Source organism: Xiphias gladius, chromosome 23 (genome assembly GCF_016859285.1).
Source record: "Xiphias gladius isolate SHS-SW01 ecotype Sanya breed wild chromosome 23, ASM1685928v1, whole genome shotgun sequence".
Taxonomy (NCBI): domain Eukaryota; kingdom Metazoa; phylum Chordata; class Actinopteri; order Istiophoriformes; family Xiphiidae; genus Xiphias; species Xiphias gladius.
Window position 1 is genome coordinate 7389191 of NC_053422.1, and position 9780 is coordinate 7398970.

The window sequence follows — 9780 nt, forward strand, 5'->3', positions numbered from 1 at the left end:
ATCCGCGTGAGACCACCACACATCACAAACAATGGGCCCAGAGGCGCGAGGCGCTTCGCTAATGTATTTTATGTTGAATTCGCTCATGCGTTTTTTTTTGTTTTTTGTTTTTTAACGGTTCCTGTCCCTTTAAACCGAGCGAGCCCCCCCGCTCGTTCAGGTGGGCGGCTCAGGTGTGCTGCCGCAGTCACGTGACGGACCTCGCCCGTTGCTACGACCCTTCTCTCGCGTTTGGGCGGTCGGTTTGAAGTGGCAGCGCCGCGTCGGTCTTGCTAGGCCGCCCTCTTGCTAGCTCCAGCGTGACACCGGGTATGGACGTTTCGCCCGCGGCCGCTTGCCGCCGCCGCCGCCGCCGCCGCTCACCGGGCGTTTCACAGCCGCGGCCGGCCTTCGCCTGAGGGAAAATGACTCTGTGGAGAACAGTTGCCACCGGCCGTTGCTCCCGGCGCTACACCCCTGCAGTCAGCTGTGCACTCCAGGCCCCGAAGCTAAAGTTTTGTGTCCTGCTAGGTTGTGGGCCGCTCGGCGCCACTGCAACCTTTCCCCCCCGACACTTCACTTCACTTCACTTCACTTCACTTCACTTCAGCGGGTAAGTTTTTGCTGCTCGTGCTGAAAGCCACGTTGCGAGGTGGTGACTTGTCTCTGTGCGCCTGGTTTGATGAGCAAGCTGAGGCGCGGGGCTGCTGATGCTGCTGGTTGTATCTGCCTGTGGGTCAGTGTCCGGTGTCTGCTGTTAATCTTCTGCCCCCGATGCTGCTGCTGTGCTGCTCCTGTCTGCACTAGCCTGTTTTCTTTTAGTATTAAATGTGAATTACTTTTGCTGTTGTGGGTCATTTTTTTCTTTTTCGTTTTTTTTGGTTTGGCGGATGCTTTATGATGCTGATTTACCCAGTGGTCAATTATGAACGCTCATGTTTTTAGTATCATTTATTATTGTCAATATCCAGTGTCAGTGTTGTATGTTAACTTATGGGCAGAACTGATAACAGTATTTCAGGGTACAGAATGTTGCAACTGTTTTGGGGGGTTTGCCTTCAGCTCACTGCAGTCTAGGCCTGTGTAGAAGGGGGATATATTACATTAGCTCCATGTGCACATTGATGTTGCTCTTCTTGACTGCACACGTCATGGTTTAGTCGAGTGTTAGAGAAATGCAGTATTTGAACCCGTGGCTCATCACAACCACCGTGATTGACTGCTCAGCCCCCGTTGCTGTGTGGGCCTAATGCGGCCTCTACACTCAGCCAGAATGGCCGCCACCATCGAGCTTATATCCGCACACATGGTCGCCTGCTGATTGTCAGAGCTCCATAACACTTCGGAGATTGTCCGCTATAACCATAGACTTCGAGTCGTGCCTGACGTGAGGGATTATTTGCTGTTTTGCTGACACGTTCCGGCCCGTTGCTGAATTTCATGTGGATTGCTCGCTTACTTTTATTACGCTTAGCTCATATTACAATCTCAGCGTTGGTTGGAGGTGCTTTGTCGGCGAATGACCACATAGCCACGGCTGGCATCGGCTCACAATTGATATGATACCACACGATGGCTGGCCCTGAACTCTGTGTAAATACTGCAACCTAGTTTCCTCTGTGCGAAGTTGGACTTGGGCTTGTGGGGAGTGACGAGATGAGGCTAGAGGCCAGATATCAATGTCTGTGTTCACGTTGGATAAATCCGTTCCGACCGAGCCAGCTGGAACTTAGGCTCCTGTACCTTTTTTCACTCTTGCTCTTCTTCTCCCATGTTACCTAATTATGCGTCCCGAAAATATCTAGCTTTTCGATTTTCCTCATTGCGTTATTAGTCTCCCACGAGTCTCTCGAGTGTAATTCAGCTGCAGGACTGGGGTGTGTGACCTCTCACCTGTCTGTCTAAACATATCATCTTAAGGTCTCCCAGCGGAGCGTCTGCGGCCGAAGCCGGGTGTGCTACAGCATCATCTGGGATTTCATCATCCCAGTTCATCCTCTCCACTTCAAATAAATCTGATATGCTCTTGGGGGGGAGGGTGTGCGTAAGGGGCTGCTTGCAGGCATTTGTGTCTATGCGCGTGCTTACCTGCGTGCCTGCTGGGTTTTCCGAGTTAGTGAGCGCACCTGTGCGGCTGGCCTGCCCTTGGGGAGGAAGTTTTTGGCAGGCACGTCAGGCATCTGGAGTCTAGCTCAGCGGAGCCGGACTACAGAGAAGTGGCGTGCTCGTGAATTGTGTCCTTTCGAGGTCGGGGAGGTCACTCCTGAATATGGGAGTTAGAGGGAGCGTGTGTGTCGGAGGTCGTCGGAACGAGTGCTGAGATCTCAAGAAAAGGCATGTTGAGGCAGAACGTAAATGTCTCTGGAAATGTCTCTTACTCAAATCAGTGATTTGGTTTTTGTCCTCTAAATAATTTTTTTTTTTATGCTTTTTTTTTAGTGCTGAAGCAAATTAGTCAGTTTAAAGCATTTTTTTAAAAATTGATTAGTTAATTAATTACTTAAAACAAATAAAGACTGTTGTTTGGCTCCAGTTTCTTCAGGGTGAGCATTAACATGTTTTCTCCTTTTTTTTTACTTTCTTCATTTTACATTATGGTAAATTGAATCACTTTGAGTTTGGGACTGATAGTCAGACTAAATAAGAGGTTTTTAAGTCATTCTGGCTTTTTAAACACAAAATAATTCATTCATTGATTTAGTGAAAAGAAAAAAAAAGTTGTTAAAAATCACAAGTTGGCTAAATAATTTTAACTCAAGGTCCATTTACTAGCTATTGGCTCTCAACCACATCTCTTGGTCTATATCTGTATAGACTTCATGGAGTTTGACCTTTGACCTTGGAGTTTCGACCATGGCAAACTACTGTTCCCAAAGTGAAAAGTGAACTTTATTTGCTAAAAAATAATTATTTGTATCTCTGCTTTGATTATGATTTTGAAAACAAAAAGAGTGGTGATTTGAAATCTGGTTCCTGCAAAAATGATTCACTCCCTAGCAAAATGTTAGCAAGGAAACCTAAATTAAACCGATTTTTGAAAAGTATTTTAAATAACAGTGAGACAGATAGAGATGAAGGAAAACACAGTGCGAGACGGTAGCAGAGAGTGAGAAATCCCTATTTTGTTGCTTTTTTTTTTTTCCCTCCATGAGAGACTTGGGGCCCGACAGATGTCGACAGATGTACATGTATGCTCTGAGGGATTCTTCACACTGTCCTACTGTTATACTACAACTCACGGCTCCTTGTCGAATCCTGCTGTGGGCAGAATCACACAGAACTCAAAAGAGGTGCCCTTACTTTTGTTTTTGTTTTGATATATAGTGAATGCTGCTTTCTTTTTTTGCTATGCAGCCCACAGTGAGTGGGCAAGTAGGAGCTGAATGTCTTGCTCAAGGACAGTTACAGGTAAGTATCGAGGTTTGGTGTCGGTACCATAGAGTAACAAATGAAGGGCTTCTATTGTTAGCGGCCACTTGAGATCGGGGAAGACAACATACCAGTTAGAGTAATCTCACTGGATAACACGTGACCATGAAATGACCTCCCGACTCTGCTGTACCTTGGGCTGTAAACTGCTGATGTTTTGTCTGTAGAAATGCTGTTAGAGGCTTGGATTTTCCATTTGAATGTTATGTCTAAGTGTTTTCCTCCAAAGGACAAAAACTGTCTTCCCCAGTCTACCACCCATGTAGGATCATACATCATTATGACGCATAACCCCCCCACCCCCCACCCCCCACATCCCCGACCAGTGCCTTTGTAGATTCAGCACTTCCTAACTACATAGCGCATTGTTCCTACTGTTTTGCCTGCCGTGCTTTAAATACACCGTGTCCTTGAGACAAAAACACATCGGCCCTGAAACAAAAGTTTGTTAACACATTTCAGAGGCCATCTGAGATGCACTGAGGGGCTCCCGCTATGATAGATTAAGCTCTAGCTGTGTAAAGTGTGTGTGCAGTTCTCCCAAATCCCTACACCAGTGCAAAACCATAATACTTTAGTTGAGTAAATACTGACAACGGTGCTGATAATTCATTAGGTTTAAATTAATTTATTAAGTCATTTCTCAAACAAATATGCCAAACAATTGCTGGTTGCTGCTTATTGAATATAATGAGTGTGTTTGCTGCTTTTCCTCTATTTCATATTGCTGTATTGTGAATGTAATACTTTTGGGTTTTGGACTATTAGTTGGACAAAAGAATCAACACAGCAAAGAAAAGTAAAAGATTCACAAAGGCTGTCTGTCGTTGCAGGTTTACAGAATTTTCATTAGATTACACAGGGCCTTAAAAACCACATAATACCTACATTAAATTGCCCTTTTTTATAGCAATTTTAAATGCAATTTAAACACGCCAACATGCCATTTATTGTATAGAAATATCAGTAAACGTGAACACAAGGAAAATGAGGGGGACCTCATTAGTCTATTGAATCCATAGGGGAAAAAATGCTATAAGATTACTGTGATATTTCACAAATGGCCTATTCATACTTCAGTGTACTTTTCATATGCTTATGGTATTGCTATAATATTCTGATGATATTTTTACAATATGGTATAGTTTTGCAGTGACCTTCCTGTAGAATCCTTCCAAATCTTAAGAATCAAGGTTACTGTACCTTTTGTACATTTGGGGGACATCTTTCTTAGAGAATGACCCATCCATCGTCTATGAGCTGAACCTTTCTTGTTTTGACGTCTGAAAGAGTGACCGTGTCACAGTTAGTCACTGCAGTTTTAACATGAATGTATTTTTCTCTGGGGGAAGCTCATTGAAACTTGCCTCGGGGGGGTTAATCGGGCCCATAGTCACCAGCATACTGCCATCTAGTGGTCTCAGGGTGACTCTCGGCCCAGCAGGTCTATTTTCTACTCAAAGTACCCGATCTCACCCAAACAAATTGGATTCATAACGTATGGCTTACATTACACGCCGTTTATATCATATCTGAGGCTGTAGACCAGCCCTCGCAGTAAATCTATTCTGTAATATCTCCCAGCACTCTGTGTGACACCGCCAATAAGATGGAGAACGGGCGATGTGATGTATGAGTGGCCAAGGTGAATGTATTGTTTTAACCGAAAGGGCACCAGCTGCAGTCACAGAGTTGTGGTGTGGAAAGTGGAAATCTGACCTATTGGTTTAGAGCGGATAAAAACAAATTCCCCCTGACCTTTCCGCTTCATTACCTGCCATGATAACTCATAAATTGAGGAGAGTACAGTGCTGGTGTCACGTCAGCAGCGCGGTGGGACCTACAATTTTTTTTTTTTTTTCTTCTCTCCATTTTTTTTTTTTTTCTTCACTCGCTGCGTCTGCTTGACTTTATTTTTGATGATTGTATTTCGTGACTTTGTCGATGATGTAAGATGAATGTTAAATGACCAAGATGTCAGTGAAGACCCCTGCAATAATGCTCTAAAGAAATCTACTGATCCAATTATCAGTGCATTTGAATACTTTAATTGTGTGTAATGATATAACTCCTGAAGTTGTCATGAAAAATTTTGGGAATATTTAATTACGGAAGATTAGAAATGGCACAAATTATCAAATGCAATTGATTTGAGAAAAGGTACAGCATAGCTATATCATTATTATTATTTCCATCATTTTGTGAACGGTGAGGCTACTGGAATAAAGCATATAAGGGGTGTTCTCAAAACTGAGCAGATGCTTAATTGTATTCATAAAAAAAAAGATAATTTCAGTGTGAGAGGAACTGATTTTTTTTTAAATACAATGAATTATCTTTGGCGCCCTCTGGTGGCTGGTGTGGCCTCCCAGATGAACTGCACGGTGGGATGAACGACAGCCTCAGTCTGTGGTCCATTCACCGACACTGAAATCATAAAGATAAAACATTGAACAGTTGTAACTCTCATACCGCAGCTATCAGCCCTTTGGGTCATCTCACAACCCTTCCGGAGAAACGGTCACATAATGCGGCCTTGAACCCGTGACGGATGAACTCTAATGCTTTTTTTTTATGGCGGTGAAATAAGACAGGTTTTGCCAGATTCTAGCAAATCATCCAGAGCAACATCAAAAGCAATATGCACAACTTCAAAATCTAAGATCAGGAAATGTAATATTGTAAATAAACATATTGGTGTCATATTATCAGCGCTTAATAAACTTTACTATTACACATAATAACTATCACACATAGTCTTTTATTATATAGGACTAACACAGGAAATGCTGTAGTAGGCTACACAGATACCTCTCACTGGTTTAAGTCAGTGACCCCATTACATATAATAAACAATGCTATTATTAACTTCAGTCTAATATGGATCAATTTTTAAAATGTACAAAATATCACTGCAGGCTAGAGGAAAATTGTACTGCAATTCTGTGGGACCCCTCAAGGGGTCGCAAAATAAATCTGCCGGGTCCTGAGATGGTTAGCAGAATAGGAGAGCAGAAAAACCTATTTCTGCCTCACAGACCAGTGCTTACGTTTCCTGACTTCTTTGTCATTTTAATGATTTTGCTTCTTCTGGCCTCTTAAAAATAATACAAATGAAACAATGTGAGGAGGGAGAATCCTTCTTAAGTTGAACTGCTCATAACCGGTAGACACATACAACCAGTTAAAAGGGGTCACAAGTAGAATTAGCTTTGTTCTAGGGGGTCATAAGCTGAAAAAGTTTGTGAACCACTGCTGTAGGAGGCAATTAAAACAAAACAAAACAAAAGTATGCGTAGGTGAATGTCCCTACTGAATCCCCATAGGATTTCTGAAGAAACATCATTTTTGCAGATGCTGGGCAGATGACGGTATTACACAGAACTGAGCAAACAGCATCAGACCGCACAGTGGTATAACGCATACCGCATGACATCAACAACAACAACAGATCGGAGCAATCCATGCCTGCAACTTACTACGGAGGATAATATGAGGCACCATAACATCTCCCGCAGAGAGAGATAAACCTTTAGCTGTAGTTCTACAAGATGCTGCTGCGGTAAGCATTCATCTCTCAGCCAATCCTTGCCCTGGGTGTGTACATGCATATATAGATATATCTAAATATATATATATATCTAAATATACATATTGTGTGTGTGTGTGTGTGTGTGTGTGTGTGTGTGTGTGGCTTCCGTGTCATTAATGACAGTATATGGCGACACCTTCCAGCGGGGATTACCACACCGTGTGCTCTGGCTCTCCCACTGCGCCTGGTAATGAAGGAGAGCTGTGGAGACTGGAGGCGCGGGCGGCAGGTCGCTCTCCACCAGAGTTTGCACGGCAGACGATAAAGCTTGGACGTGACTGTCTTACCTGAGATTAAAACTGTCTGAGAGACACACGCACACACACACAGAGAGAGAGAGAGAGAGAGGGGGCTAGTGGTCTTTATGCACTTGTTCAGTCAACCTGCTTGTGCAATTTAACAGCAAATCACTGGCTAACAGTCCAGGAAATCAAAGGAAAACTATGACAAAAAAGGTTGCTTTTCAAGTGTCACTTCTGTGCTGTGTTTCAACTAAGTAACGTGCAAAGCCGCGCCTAAAGCTAAACAGTTGAATTGTTTTCTCCGCAAACATATAGCCAAAGTATTTGGAGCTCAAGTCTTTGTCATTTCCATAGTTTTGTTTCCAAACAAACAAACAAAAAAACAACAAAAACCCAAAAAACAAAACCTTAATCTAATATCGGAAATCTGAGATCTGGATCAACACCAAATCTGTTGTTTCTTGGCTCAGGACCTCTGTGTCAACAAAATGTCATAGAAATTTGTTCAGATTTTTTTTTAGGTTTTATTAACATGATAATCATTATCGTTGGGACATTGCTCTTCCCAGTCACTTGCAGATGCACCGTCAGATTGGATATTGCTTTAACGAGTACAGAATAGGTAAATAATAGCACACGGGATGTAGATATCATGGGATTGTGACCAGAACTTGGATTCTAATGGTTAGCTAGAGCCTTGCCTCATCGGAATCTTGTTCCCTAAGCAGATACCCAGCAAACGCCGACGGTAAAGAAAAGTGTTAACGGAAGACGAACTTCCGATTCATCAAATTAAAATTGCCATTCATCATCATCGTCAGTTCTGTGTAAGCACTGATACCATACGTTAATGAAAGCATGTGGGATGTTGAGCCTATAGGCTTTGATGTGTAACAGGTGCAGAATGACTGTTGAAAAACTATGTGACTCTTGACAAAGAATTCCCACCTGGGTCGTGTGTAACTATATTGTCCAGGAGTAATAAGGTAAGGTTATTGTTTTTTTCTTCTTTTTTTTTTTCGGAGACCTCTTTGACAAAAACTAGTTATTACTGCTGTGGTTTCGAAGTTAATCAACCCAGAGATCAGTTGGCAGGCAAACAGTGAGTCGGCAGTGACCACCTCGGATGTTCTGTCGCCACACTTTGACTTGCTGCAGGCAGTCCCCGGCTCTTCACTCTTTTCAGGTGGGGCTGCTAGTGCTAGCTAACCGCCCAGTTCTGCTTCATCACTTCCTCCACTCTAACGGGATTTTGCTCATGAGAGAGACGTGACTGTTTACATCAACAAACGTAAAAACTTTCATCAACTGGCCATGTGAGGTTTACAACTCTAACATAATAATTATTATTTATTTATTTATTTATTTTTAGTCAAACTGTTGTATATCATTACCTCAATATTAACCGCTAAAGGTGAGATTCCAGCAGCTCCACTCCCCTCCAGGTCCCTGCATATGTTCAGATCCTGTGGAGATCAGGCAGAGAGAGCAGATCTTAGAAAGATCAATACCTCTTAGTGGATTTCCTATATCAGCCGCACTGAAATCCGACCATCTGTGACATATAGTTTGAGCATATAAGTCACTGCTGGGTGGGATCGAATCCAATAAGTCGCCCTCCACGCCGTCTGTTCTTGTTGGGCTGGAAATGCTGTGGGCCGGGAGAGGTGGATGAGTGGAGCCACCAGGTACGCCAGGTGGAGTGTTCACCCCCCCCCCACTAGTTCAGTGTTTATTTCACATTATGTAGATTGCAGATTATAACGTGGACATTATGCAGAGGTGGCCCCAAAGTGTGATAGCTTGACATTTGAGGAAATACACTTATTCACTTTTTTGTTGAGAGTGTGGTGGGCAGATTGATAATATTGGCAATAATCGGTTGCTAAGTCAACTTGTCGCTGGCTGTAGCTTCCTAATTAACACACAGACGATAGAGTTGTACGATTCTTCTTATTTTCATTCTCAGCAAGAACGCAAAAAAGTGTATTTCTCAAAATTTCGTGCTATATCTTTAACTTTGTGTCACTTCTTGACACTTTTTTTTTTTTTAATTTATTTTATTAGTGAGTGTGTCCTAGAATGTTAGTTTACAAAAAAATGATAATTTTAAGATTATCCAGAGTAATTCTTTTTTCTTTTTTTTTTTTTTTTTTGGATATGTAACTGTAAATACACTGAATGACAATCAATTACATTGAATCTATGAATACCCCCCCCCACACACCCCACCCTAAAATTTGCATTTCACTCTCTGTATACAAAGTTTGACAAACATGACCATAATGGAAAAAGTATTTAAAAAAACAAAACAAAAAAAAACATTTAAAGTCCAACTTAATAAATGTCACAATAATATAATAATCAACAGGGTCTTCAATAAAACAATAAAATAATGAACATTTCACATAACAGACCAAATGGAAAATATGAGAAAAAAGTTAAAGAAGGGAATAAATCAACAATAACACTGGCAGAAATGAAAAAAAGCAATCAATTTTTATGTTATTACCCTAAACAATGGTGAAAGACATTTCA

General features: G+C 42.1%; 1 long non-coding RNA gene across 1 annotated transcript; it reads left to right on the plus strand.

Moving 5' to 3' along the window:
* Window positions 1-219: 219 nt before the first annotated feature.
* LOC120785343 lies at window positions 220-8228 on the plus strand. Its single transcript, XR_005706594.1, has 3 exons — window positions 220-592; window positions 6763-6970; window positions 7124-8228. It is a non-coding gene; the product is annotated as an uncharacterized LOC120785343 (long non-coding RNA).
* Window positions 8229-9780: the final 1552 nt, after the last annotated feature.